General features: G+C 35.5%; 1 long non-coding RNA gene across 8 annotated transcripts in view; it reads right to left on the reverse strand.

The window, feature by feature from the left end:
* Positions 1 to 389: 389 nt before the first annotated feature.
* The window catches only part of LOC106036140 (uncharacterized), a 118,849-nt gene continuing 106,253 nt past the window's right edge, over positions 390 to 12,985 (reverse strand). For 7 of the 8 annotated variants that reach the window (XR_010832002.1, XR_010832003.1, XR_010831996.1 and 4 more), the window contains one exon: positions 1,722 to 2,305. This is a non-coding gene — a long non-coding RNA (uncharacterized lncRNA). The other variant, XR_010831997.1, reaches the window with a different exon arrangement.

Below are 12,985 nucleotides of genomic sequence, written 5' to 3' on the forward strand. Positions count from 1 at the left end.
TTAAGCTTAGTGTCCAGCCCTATCTTGCAAATTTAGCTGTGATTACGTGTGAAAAAAGTACAACTTATCTTTAGAATTTAGCTTTATTAAACTGACTCTCTTCTCCATCTCAGCATCCGTTAAATTATTGCTCTTCTTCTCCTCCTCAGCTCCCCCCAAAATACTATTCATTAAAATGTAGAGAATAAAATCTCTATATGTTCATTTTTGCTTATTAGCTGCACTTGGTGCCTCATCGTTTGCTAAATTCATATTTGTTGAACAAGGAGGGCAGAAACAATGCAAAATCAATCTTTTTTGCTTGGCCAGATAAACATAAGACACAATAAGAGAAAGAAAGGCACAGAGAAAGTAAGACAGGGAGAGAGAAAAGCAAGAAAACAGAAACACTATCCCAATGGTGATGGATAACTGAAGTGAACGTGTCAGGACGGTATTATGTAAATTACCAAAGCAGCTGAGCAGTGCACTGATGATTACAGAAGATGTGAACAATGTTGTGGTCCCCAGGTGCCACCATGCCTTGTTATTTTTTCTTCCCTCCAACTACCCTTGGGGTAGATTCTTCCTGACCTGAGTCCTTGAAAAAAAATCATCCAAGAAATGCGTTCCTAAAAAAAAGGTTAGAGGACATCTATGACATTTCTCTAAAGCAATAACTGCACTCTGTATGTTGCCGGTTTAATATTCTAAAAAAAATGCCTTTTACTTACACCACAGATGGATTTGACTTATCAAACACCTTGATTACTGAATGGGCTCAAGGTCAACACAATTTTAAACAGAAAAGGGAAGCTGAGGGGTGTGGGTAGAATTTAGCATTCATTAAACTATATTTTAAAGTTACTCTGTTACTAGGAAACAACTTTTCTTCCTCTCATTAGACATTCCGGCTGTCTTTGAATTTGTGTGTTTGTGTCTATGTTAATCGGTCTGTATGCATTTTCTTTCTGCTTTCGGTGAGGGTTGCTTTAAAGAACTGTTAATGACAATTGCACAGTGATGATTTGCTAATTAGTTCTCATTTGAAATTAATTCTTATTTGAGCTGAATGTAGACCCAAGGACCAAAGTCCCATAGTCCATTGATATGCTCACAAAATACTCAGACAAACATCTGGATCTTCTGTAGTTTGCTCAGGACTGAATCTTGGAAAATAATAAACCTCCATTGGCTTAGGTTATGCAAAAAAACTTTTCAACCTGTCAAGAATTTTACCCAAATACTTCCTTGCAAACAATGTTAGAAATGAAATAAAGCCTAAGAAAACATAAGAAAAATAGAGAAATCTTTTCAAAAAAAATCTAAATTTCAAAAATATTTTAAAACTATATTATTTTTATCAGGCTCTTAATCGATTTGCAATCTCTTTTCATGAGTGGATGAAATTATGCTATTTTATTAGCAAGGTGCTTAGAACATCATTCTACTTGACCTAGGTTAATCTGTACTGATTACACAAAGTGCACATTACAATCATTAAAGTTGCATGGAGTTTAGGTAGCCTAAGCCCCTTCTGTAGGTTCTACCCACTGAAGAACAACACAGGAGATTAGTTTCTTTGCTTTGTAGGTCAGTCTAGATGACTAAAATTGTTCATCTTACCTTAAAATTCAGCAGAGACATGCAGCCCTGGCCGTTCTTTGTGTTGGCACAGCACCTATTAAATCAGGCCCAATCTCATGTCTGAGTTCACTGGACTCAGCACTATCAATAATGAATAAGAATCATTAGTGTTTATTCCTTCAGTAGGAGTTTCTTGGTCTAAGTACTGTAATGTCTGCAGAGCAGTGTAATTCCTAGCACTGCTGTGGGCAGCCTCATGGGACTAACAGAGGAACGTGATAACTGACACTTGTACAGGTCTACATTTGAAATTGCAATTTGTATGTCATTATGTAATTGAGAACATGGGCCTTTAAGGTAAATATAGCAAGAAACGGGCATCCTTTTAAAAAAATATGTGCAATACAACAACTAATTTAATGTGTTTCATATCCCTGGAGACTATTACAAAGGCCTTTTCATGGCAGGTGCATTTATTTGTTTAACATGTGTAAGAGGAGGACAGTTCATGCATGAGGGTACGTGCGAAGTGGTGGAAGTCTAGAAACTCACTTTTGGAGTGAGAATTGCTTTTCAGGGGGCAGGGACAGCATGAGCAATGCAGAGTTTCTCTTGGATTCAATGCTGCATGCAGCTCTTCCAGGAGTGGAATTTCTCAGCAAGGTCAGTATGGCTTCTTTGGAGTCCTTTCTTGACTACCTTGGTTGAAGCCTCTGTAGTTGGCACCAAATATGTCATTCTGTTTAAATTCAGAACAAGGAAAAATAAACAAATGTGGAGTTAAAAAAAAAAAAAAACACCAAACCATCAAACAAAAAACTCAACTGGCTATGTAGAGAAATTTTATGTTGCCAACCATATCTCTGGCCTCATTGCTAATATACAGCAGTTTGTTTTCCCAAAACATCTTAAAAATACCAGGTGATAGGAATATGATTTTAATGGAAAAAATTACATTACATAATTGACTTCAATTAGTTTGTATTTTGTCACATTGCCTAGCTTTCTGTCTGGCTAGGCTCCTTCTACATTCCTGAACTCATTGGTGAACAGCAATATAAGCTATGACATAATGATTGCTTCTTTCTTGGATCTCTACTACATGTAATTTGGGCTTTATTTATTTATTTATTTTCATATGAAAATATGAAATATCTTGTATAGAAAGAACATGGAAACTGAGGTCTCCTTCACGTGACTTTCTCTGTGCTGTATTGTATAAAATCTCCAAAAACCCTTAAGAGCACAAGTCCTACTAATTGTTAATTGGGACATTCAATAGGACTTGAGCACCCACTTCACTTAATTGCTTTTGAGCAGCCAACACAGCTCTGAGAAGTGGCAGACATTTGTGACCAGATTTACTCCTATATCCTGGGTCCAATTTGTCAAGAGGAAAAGCATCACTTACATATGCCACTGACCCTCAATTGTTTGGATTTTTTGCAGAACCTGGGCTACCTATTGTTGGAGTTGTTCTGTTCCACTTGGCTTTTCTTTATAAAGATAAATAGATATAATTTATATATATATATATAGATTAATTTTCTATTTCTTTCATCATAAAGCATTTATTTTAACGTGATTTTTTACTGGCGAAAAAAATGGTACTTCTGGTGGTGTAATAATAACTTCCATTTGTATTGTACCTTTCATCTCAAGTGATCCCAAAGCACTTTACTAACTTAACAAGCTGAAACAAACAATATTAAATACTACACATAGGGATCACTTCACCCACCACTGCAACAACCACTTATGTGGTGAAACAAGCCAACTGTTTAAGGGCTCAGTTCTGCAAGGTGTTGAGCTCTATTAGCCTGGTACAATGCCCACTGAAGTCAGTGTAAAGTCTCCTAAATATTTCATTGGGCTCTGGATTAGGATTTATTACACTTTTCCATCAAAGCATTTAGAAACATGCTTAACTTGAGCACTCGAGCAGTTCCATTGACATTAATAGAGCTTTAAGTTGCTCAAAGTTGAGTGTGTGAATTTTTGAAGTAGGACTGGGTGTCTTACTGCTATGTAGTACAAATCACAGCAAGTACTTTAACACAACATAGAAAACCAGAAAATAAGAACTGAGAAACACCTTAACTTATTAAATACACTGAAGAAATTAGGTGGCAACATTTAAACACCCTTACTGAACATACCATCGAAAACAACATGAAAGAATAGTTAGTCCACTCCTTAAAACATTTATGTATTCACTACATGCCAGTAAGTTTATGTTTTTACCCCTGTGCTTTATTGGCAATGCTTTATTATTTGGAGACTGTAAAACTATGAATCATTTTGTGTTTGCAAGTCATAGATTCCTCTCGCTGTAATCTAGTAATTTGTTACTTTTCTTCCTGCACTGGTAGTTGGATTAATAAGCATCCCCTACATTAATTTATTAATTAAAATACTGTAAGAATTAATAGGCCTAAGAGCAAAGTGACTGGAAAGGACTATAGCAAAGCAGGTGGAGGAAAAAAAATTGTGGCAGCTATGTTTAGTATCAGACAGATCCTAGGATGCTACTTCTAAGTCCCAAAGACAGTAAGGTTTTGTGATACTAGAAAAGATAGTAAGTCCAGGTCAGAGCTGGGACAGTAATAACCCTTCTTCATAACCTGACTGCACCCTTCCATGTTAACATACTGTGAACTGAGCACAAGTGACAAAACCAATCCATCACTGCACCGCCAACACAAAGAAGAATAGAGAGGTTAACAGAAATTGATGACATCCCCGCTCGAATTTTACACTGATTCGGCCAGCTCTACGATTGAAACAGACAAAGATTTATAGTCCGAGCTAGGACGCTGGCTCTCCTTGATTGCCTTGATTTTTTTATTTTTTTTTATGCGCTTCTGCATATTTATTTCCAAGCTCATCACGGGCTTGTAGCATTAGAATGCTGATTTGATTTTACATTCCAAGAGGAGTAGACATTATGCAGCCATTTGCATGATGTGAGAGAAATCACCATAACGGTTTGTAATATCGGCGACCAAAATGATCGCTAATGTTCACCTGCATAAGCAGGATTGTGTAATTTTTTTATTTTTTTTTTGAAATTCAGATTTTTTCCTTTTGCATCTCTCTCAGTGAAAAATAAAAAAATAAAAAGAGGAAATTATTCCATATCCTGTGGATGAGAAATTGTGTTTTGTCATGCCTCCGAGGGCTACAGTGGTATTGAGCTTTTATGAATTCGTTTGATATCAGGGCTGAGCATTACGAGTTCCAACACAAATTTTTTTCCCCATGACATTATTACTGAAAGCTTTTATCAGTTCATTGTGACAAAAAATTGATTATTATCCTTGACATTTGATGGATAGCTTTCATAAAAGTACTTTTTGTGTGTGTGTGTGTGTGTGTGTGTGTGTAACTCTAAAGTTTTTGTACGAAGGTTCTATTTTCTGGAGAGGAAAAAAAAAAAATCAAGCAGCAACCACTTACTCCATGAAGCATTCTTGTGCCACTGCTATCTGTGAAAAAGTTGGAAGTGAAGTGACAATCCTGCTTCCTTACAGCTTTTTCCATTTAAACATTGGAAAAATGTACATTCACCTGTTTAGCCATAAATTTGGATTAGTAATATAGCTCTTCCATTACCTGAAAAGGGGATTTTGAAGTAATTGTGACAGAGGCATTGGTAGCCACTCTGTCATTAAAGTTAATTCAGACCTTTGTCTTTGCCAGATTCTAAGGCTTCTTTGGAGTTAACTATATTTTAAACAAACATTCAGCAGGTGTCTGACAGAAGAACAAAACTGCCTTTAAATAGTTTCACTCTTGCTTATTGCATTCTAGCAACAAGAGGCAATGGGACTCAACTCATTCTAAACAACGCCAGGAGCTGAAGCTAATGGTGATTCAATTACGGTCCCTCACAAATGGGAATATTCACCTCTGAGTGTGCATTAGTGTTGATGGGAGCTCTGTGCTTGCCTTGGGAGGAGAATATACTTTAAGAGAATGTGGCATAACAGTTTGCTTCTGGAGGAGTGGGAAATGGCTGCTCTCCCCAGTTGCCATTCTCAGTGATAGATTTGTAGGAGTCTTCCTAGGGACCCTTGCTGAAATGAAAGGTGGGAGGATAGGGAATTTTAGAGAAATTTGTGAAGACAGAAAGTCAGCCAGAGGCCAGACCAGATATTCGCTAAAGAAAACGGGCTTTAGAGAAGATACGATTAGTTATAGGAACAGATTTTAACCTTTTGAAACAAATGCTGTTAAGTGTCAGATCAATTAAGAAATAAAAAATAAGAGTTTTCTGAACTGTGTGCCAGTTTCAGACATTTGGTGGTTATTGAGACCAGGGAAGTCAACACTGAACAGAAAGAAGACAATTCAGCCTTGCTGTTACTGTTGCTCAGATTACAAAGTGATTCTTGGTGATGGACCAGGCCAAGGACAGTCACAACATGAGGGTGAAAGAGAGGAAGGAGGATGCTGCACAGCTGGGCTGAGAGGCCTCAGTCCATCATATAATCTGTGATATATACCCTTTGCTAAGAGCAGTGAATGAACGGCTGCAGTCCACTTAATTCCATCACCAGACTTTCAACTTCTCTCCACTCCCAACAAGTTTGTCCTGGGTGTAGGTTCTGGGCCAAGTTAACCAAATAGGGACAATATAAATGTCAGTAAGGCTGTTGGAAGGAAGAACTCTCCAGTGTATACTTTGCATTTGTTGTTAAAAAGAAGGAGGAGATTTATAACAATAATGAAACAAGTTTTGTTCCTGTATTACTGAGAGGAAAAGAAAAATTAACATTTTAAAGAAAAAATAGCTTAAATTAATTATGATGACATACTTCAGACATGAAAAATTGCAAAAATATTCAGAGGAATGTCAGACTAGAGGATAAATCTTAGAAGAGTGAAAAAATCTGTGACTGGAGAAAACTGATCGTTGCATCACTGTTTAAGAAGGATGAATGCTTTGGCTTTAGTAAACTGTAGGGTGGGTAACAGGATACAGAGCAATTAAGTCACGATGATATGGCATGAATTCAATGAAGAATTAAAATGATAATATATACACTGTCAATCAAAATAGCTTAATGGAAATAAATGTTGTCAAATAAACATATTTTTTGATCGAGTTTATGATTTCATTGACAAAGATTTCCATAAGATCTTTCATTTCATTATGATTTAAAAATACTACAGGTAGTGAATTCATTAAAACCTTTCTTTGTGGTACTTTTTAAAAAGGAAATTAATGAAAAACTAATTCAAATGTTATGTTTTGTTTTTGTTTTTGTTTCCTAGTGGCTTCCTTATAGCCTGATTCGACTCAGTCTGAGCAGCAATGCAGAAAAACAACATAAAATCATTCTTGTTAGAATTTGCAGACAAAATATATCAATATGGTTAAAAATGAGAAAGACATATCTGAAGAACAACCTGGGTATTACAGTAGACTGGACTTATTTGAGTAAGATTTATTTTAACATTTGCAATGGCAGTATTACATACCTAGGAACCAAGACTGCAAGTCACGATTTCTCTGTGCAGGAGAAATGCATTTTGAAAAGTATCTTTCTTAAAGAGCTGAAAATTGCCAGGGATTCATAAGATCTGGCAAAATTTATGATCAGTAAGCTAAGAGAGCAAATATAGTCCTCAGATCTGTGGCCAGAAAGAGTAAGGAGTTGATAATTAACCAATGTAATAATTTATTTAAGGATCTCATGAATTCTCCAGCTCTTGGTGTTTAACACAAAAAGATTTGAAAGGTATGTTCTGATTTACCAGCAGGCCTGATACAACAGATACTAAGGGTCATAACTGTTCCCTGTACTGCTGAGCTTAAATAACTTCTGAATCGTCAGCTTCATCAAAAGAAAATTAAAAATATGTGTTTTTTGTTTATGAAACCCATATGACTATGGGTCAAAAAGGATTGCATAAATTGAGAGGCCCAAATTAGGCACTGAAGGCACTGAAAAGTGCTATTAGAATACCTAAATGGCAGTTTCAGATCCAAAGACAAAAGTTCTTCTGAGCACTCCTGTCTGAAATGTTGTCAGTTACATGTGCTATTTTGGATTTTTCAGTTGTTTTCTTTTGATGATAGAAAATCAGGATTTTGTATGCAGCTTTAAGAGGAGAGAAAAAGAAAAAAAAAATAAAAAAATAAAAAAAAACAAGTTGGCCACTACTTTCCCTGTGTTAAAATGATTTCACACTCTGAAAACAGGAAGGTACTACTGTTGGAATCTTGGCTCCATTTGTCTGTGCACTTGCTACTTGTGGCTTTTTTCAGTTGGATTGTATATACCTGGTGGTTTATCCTTGGCAAACAGCCCAGTTCCCACCCAGCCGCTCACTCAATCCCACTGCTTAGAAGGACGGGGGGGGAAAATAGGATAAGAAAATTTGGGGGTTAAGATAAAAGCAGGGAGATTGCTTACTATTTACTGTCACAGGTAAAACAGACTCAACTTGGGGAAAAGTAATTTAATTTCTTGTCAATTAAAAAATATTTGGGTAGTGAGAAACAACAGAGAGACATTAAAACAACACCTTGTCTTCCCTACCTCCTATCAGAAAGGCCACCTCTGCAGTGTTCCCACTACCAAAAGATTGCCATGGACACACAACACAATATAGTAGAATATATACTAGTCTAACAAGTGTTCTAATATTTAAGTTGAATGTTGCTGTTGCATTTCTATTTTCAGTTACTTTGTAGTAATTATCCTGGATAATTTTCCAGTAGGAATAGAGAACCCACTTTTAACAAAACTTGATGGGCATGATTCTACCTGCAAAATCTGTTTGGATTGTTCATTTGAGCTCTCACAATGCGATGAAAGATCACACTTTTATTTCACTTCTCTCACAATGACTGCATTTGTAATAAAACCAATAAGACAAACAAAACCCTATCTTGGTTCTAGATATCATTTTATTTAAACTGTTAAATTGTTGCTCTATATATCGAAATGAATTTTGTAGAGCATAATACTAGATTCCTGGCTGGACCTTCCTGTCAGCAATCCATTAGCTGTAATGAATCTAGTAAGAAACTAATGTACTATCCATATTAGAAATGTGTCGAGACTAGAATATCTGCAGTATAAAAGCTTTTCAGGAATTTTAAAATTTGCCTGCCAGCAGGAGTGATTTCACAAAAAAGAAAAAGATGGTAGAGGACAGAGGGGAACTTTGGGTCATTCAGATGTCTTGTTTCAGAAAATTAGATGGATTTGTTTTGATTTCAATGTTTGAGTCTTTGTTATATTAGAGCACTTGTTATTCTGTTATGATTATAATATGACAAATTATTTCTAATTGGAAAGTCATTTTCCATGAAAAAATGAAATGTTTAAAATAATGTTAAAACAGCCATTTCAAAATTGTTAGAAGTTTTCCCTACATTTGCAAAAGAAATCCTAGAAATATAACTCCCATTTAACAAAGTATTTCTGTTTTGATAGGAATATTTTCCAGTGAATTGTAAATCCATCAAAGTTTCTCTGAATACTTCTAGTCTTTTTCTCATAAATTTCCATAGTCTTTGTTATCAGTTGCCAGTTTGATTAATTTGGAACACAAGGAACTAAGCTTAAAAAAAAGTAGGTTTTAATATTAGTCCTAAACACAGAAGCAAACAGAATACATTCATTATTTCCAAATTAAAGGTTTTTAATTTTGTTCGTTTGTTTTGAATTGGAAGACATTTAGCCATTTCAGGATAAATTAGCTAGTTAAATGAACTTAAAGTCATGCATTGACAAAATGACATTGTTTTACACTTAGTTTGATATCCATGCAGATCAAATGTGGAAACAGGTAGGAAGATACCAACAGCCTGAAATATTTTCAGTGAGAGGAATAATGAGTTCATTCTCACAAATAAAAATAAATCAAGTTTAAACTGTGAAGTTGGAGTCTATCCTGACAGAAAGAACAATAAACTAAAAAATAAAAAGATTGTTCTCCATTGCTGTGAGTGAATTACGCACATTACTCCAAAGAGATTTAGCTATAATCCACTTGTTTTGCACTTGCATGCCTAAATTTTATGCATCATACATACAAAGATGGATAAAATAATATTTCTGAGTTATAAATATGCATATGCAAAACCAAGTACTGTAAGATTGAATCCTCTCCATATATTCTGTAACAGGGAAATAAAAAGATGACAGAGAGCATCAAATTAACTTATTTTACTAGCTTCTCCCTCAAACACATTTTAAAATGTGCAAAACAATGTAATTTGTTGTGGCATGCTACTCCCTGTGTTGCTATTAAGCTATCCAGGTGATGCTCTCTTGGGAATCCACTCCGAACAGAGGCCTAATTCAAGACTGGATCACAACATCTGCACTAGACAGAATTTGTCATCTTCTGTCTTCAATCTCATTGGCTGTTGCTTAGCAACTGGTCAATCTCACAGAGTATTTGCCATGACAAATTAGTAGCGTTGTTACTATGACAACCAGCTTTGTTACTTAATTAAATTGATTTGAATCAGAATTGGCTTTCGGGGAAACAAGTGTGTTGTGTGAAGTAGTAAACACAGGCTTGCAGCTAACCATTCATGCTTTGATGTAGTAGTCCCTAAAATCAACACCGTCAGGACAAAATCCACAATCAAGTCCTGAAATCACTGACGGCAGATTTGCTCAAGATTTTCATTTCCTTTTCCAGATTTTTAGAGTACTCAGAACATATTTAGCAATGGATGAAAATATATATATATATATGTATATAATAATAGAAATAAATAAATGCATAAATAAATAATAATTCTAAAAGACATCTCAGAAAAACAACAACAACAAAATCTTAGGTTGCTCCACTTTCAAGATTAATACTTTGGTAGCATTCATAGGGAATGTACTGCTCTTCACTGATTGTGAAGCCATGTTGCAATATCATCGGAGAATGCACTGTTTCAGAGAAAAAGGAAGAGAAATTGGATTATGTGGGGTAAAGAGATAAAAATGGAATTTTTTGACAATCTTCTTCTTTCTGCCCAAGTGTCATTTTGACTACTACCTTGAGTGTAGCTTACCATAATATATGGCTTTGCCTCGTTGCAGAAGTGAGGGAAATCCCATCTTCTGATACTTTTGGGCCCAGACATCACAGAATTAAAATATGGCAAGCTAGAAATTCAAATTTCACACTACTGGTAAATTTCTTTTTACAGAAACACCTACACACTTTTAAATTATGTTTTCTACCCCTCTTATCCTGTTTGCAGACTGACAGAGACACCAGATTAACATATTTATATCTTACATATATTTAATGAATGAAATCTACACATTAAGTATGAATACAGCTATGGCAGATTTTAGATATGCAATCTCACTATTTTCCAGTTTATCTCTGTTTTATCATGGGTAGTGTAGGGGTGGCTGCTGTTGCTGTCCTTCCCGATCTTCTTGTAAATTTAACTGCACAACTCAAGTTGTATTTTCCTTATAAAATATTAAATGAATTGCTTGGAATGATTTGAGATTTCTCATTATGTGTGACTGATTTAAAGCTCGAATGTGCTGTTTTGCATGGATGTTCCAAAGCTTAAGCCTATGTAAACAATAAATGGGAAACATCAACCAAGTGGTGACTCACATGGGAAACTGCAAAATGTTGACAAATTCTAAATTACAAGGTGCTGTGTGGCCTTGCTACATTGCTTGTGTGCTATCTGTAATTCACACTGCTATCATTAGAATATGCAGACAGCCCACTGAATCTCTCTGAAGTAGATTTTTATTTCTTTAGACTTTATTAGCAGAGTCTCACTTTTTAATGCACTTGTTTTGAAAGTTTGTCTTTGTTCAGAAGCTTCTGGAAAAATAAATCATTTAAAGGAAAGAGGAAACATTTGCATATGTATTGCTGGCAGAAACAGCTAAGATGATCTGGCACACCTTTGAATGAATTCATTCAAAGCACTTTTCTCCTTAAATCTTTATATATATATATATATATATATATATTTTTTATATATATTTTTTTACCAAACTTAGTAATTGTGAAACATGATTTACAGCAATATAAAGGAAAGTTTCAAATACTTTCATATCTTCTCCCTGGTAAATATTATGCATTATATGTTTTACCCTGGTATAACGATTTCATCTTCAAAAATCCTGTACAAATGTCATATTGTCCTTCTCTTTGTTACAGCAGAATTAATAATAGGAACTGACATCTTTATTATACAGAGGGGGAAACTGCAAAGGGAAAATTAAGTCATTGTCACAAGTTCAGAACTCACAGTCATTGTTCAGGTGTCTCCTATGTACATCAACCTTAGGCTTCAAGTTTGACCAGCTAAAATCTCCATACAGTAAGCTACTTCCAAAAGCTGATTTTCAAGTATTTTTTTTCATTAAAAGCTCCTTTATATTTTTGTATGACTAGAGGATAAAAATAGACATTTAGGAGAAAAGGGCAACACTGATTAGTGTTTCCCTTTTGATATATCCCTTGTACTTTTCTAAGTCTGACTGCTGAAACAATAAATCATTGGAAATATGTTTCCTGAAGAATAGCACCAATGTTAGTAATAGAAAAGTCTACAGAATTAAAATGGAGAGGAAGTGTGGAGTAAAAGCATATTCAAGGGATATGTGCAAGTCTGAAACAGTGTAGTTGTTCAGGTAAATTGGAGAAGCTGGTAAGCTATGCCAAAAAAGTCAGGAACAGACCAATTTGGAAAAACAAGAAGAGATTATCATTTTTGCTACATCAGTGTAGCAAGCAGACTGGCAATGCCTCACCTGTTCCATGTTTTGCTACTTGTTTATACAGTCATCAGTAGCAACCTGTATCATCCAACAAATGTATAGCTTTGATAAGATAGTAATTTCTCTCCAGATGAAAGGAACACTTCAGCATTTTTTAGCTATTCAAAAAAGAAAAAGGCATCCATAGCGTAAATACTCTGATTCCTTCCTAGGTGTATTTGGCCTTCAGAGGTCATGAACTACAGAAAATATCAGGGGATTAGCAAGCAGAAAAAAATAGTAACTGAGGAACCTGTATATACACCATTCACTGCAGCATGGGGCTGTGAGATGCTGGTACAGAGTGGAGAACGATGCTGGGTTTAAACACACAGTTTCATTACTGCATCCTCTCCTGCAATATACATACAGGGGTATATACAGCATGCCTGATACATTCAGTGATGGTGTGGTCCCAGAAGCAAGGCTTCTGGCAGAAAAGCATCTGGCTACATGGCTGGAACTGAGTCCTTTAGTTTGGTGGCCAGTTCAACAACATAAGGGGTTAGGTCAGCCCAAGTGTGACTCTTACCAGTAAAATATTTGTCCACCCAAACTGTTTAAATAATACTACTTGCCTTCAGGCAAAGTGGGTAGGTACTTACCAGACTGTCCATTACTATTTTAGAAGCTTTGTTAAATTGTCAATA

This window comes from Anser cygnoides, chromosome 5, assembly GCF_040182565.1.
Source record: "Anser cygnoides isolate HZ-2024a breed goose chromosome 5, Taihu_goose_T2T_genome, whole genome shotgun sequence".
Taxonomy (NCBI): Eukaryota; Metazoa; Chordata; class Aves; order Anseriformes; family Anatidae; genus Anser; species Anser cygnoides.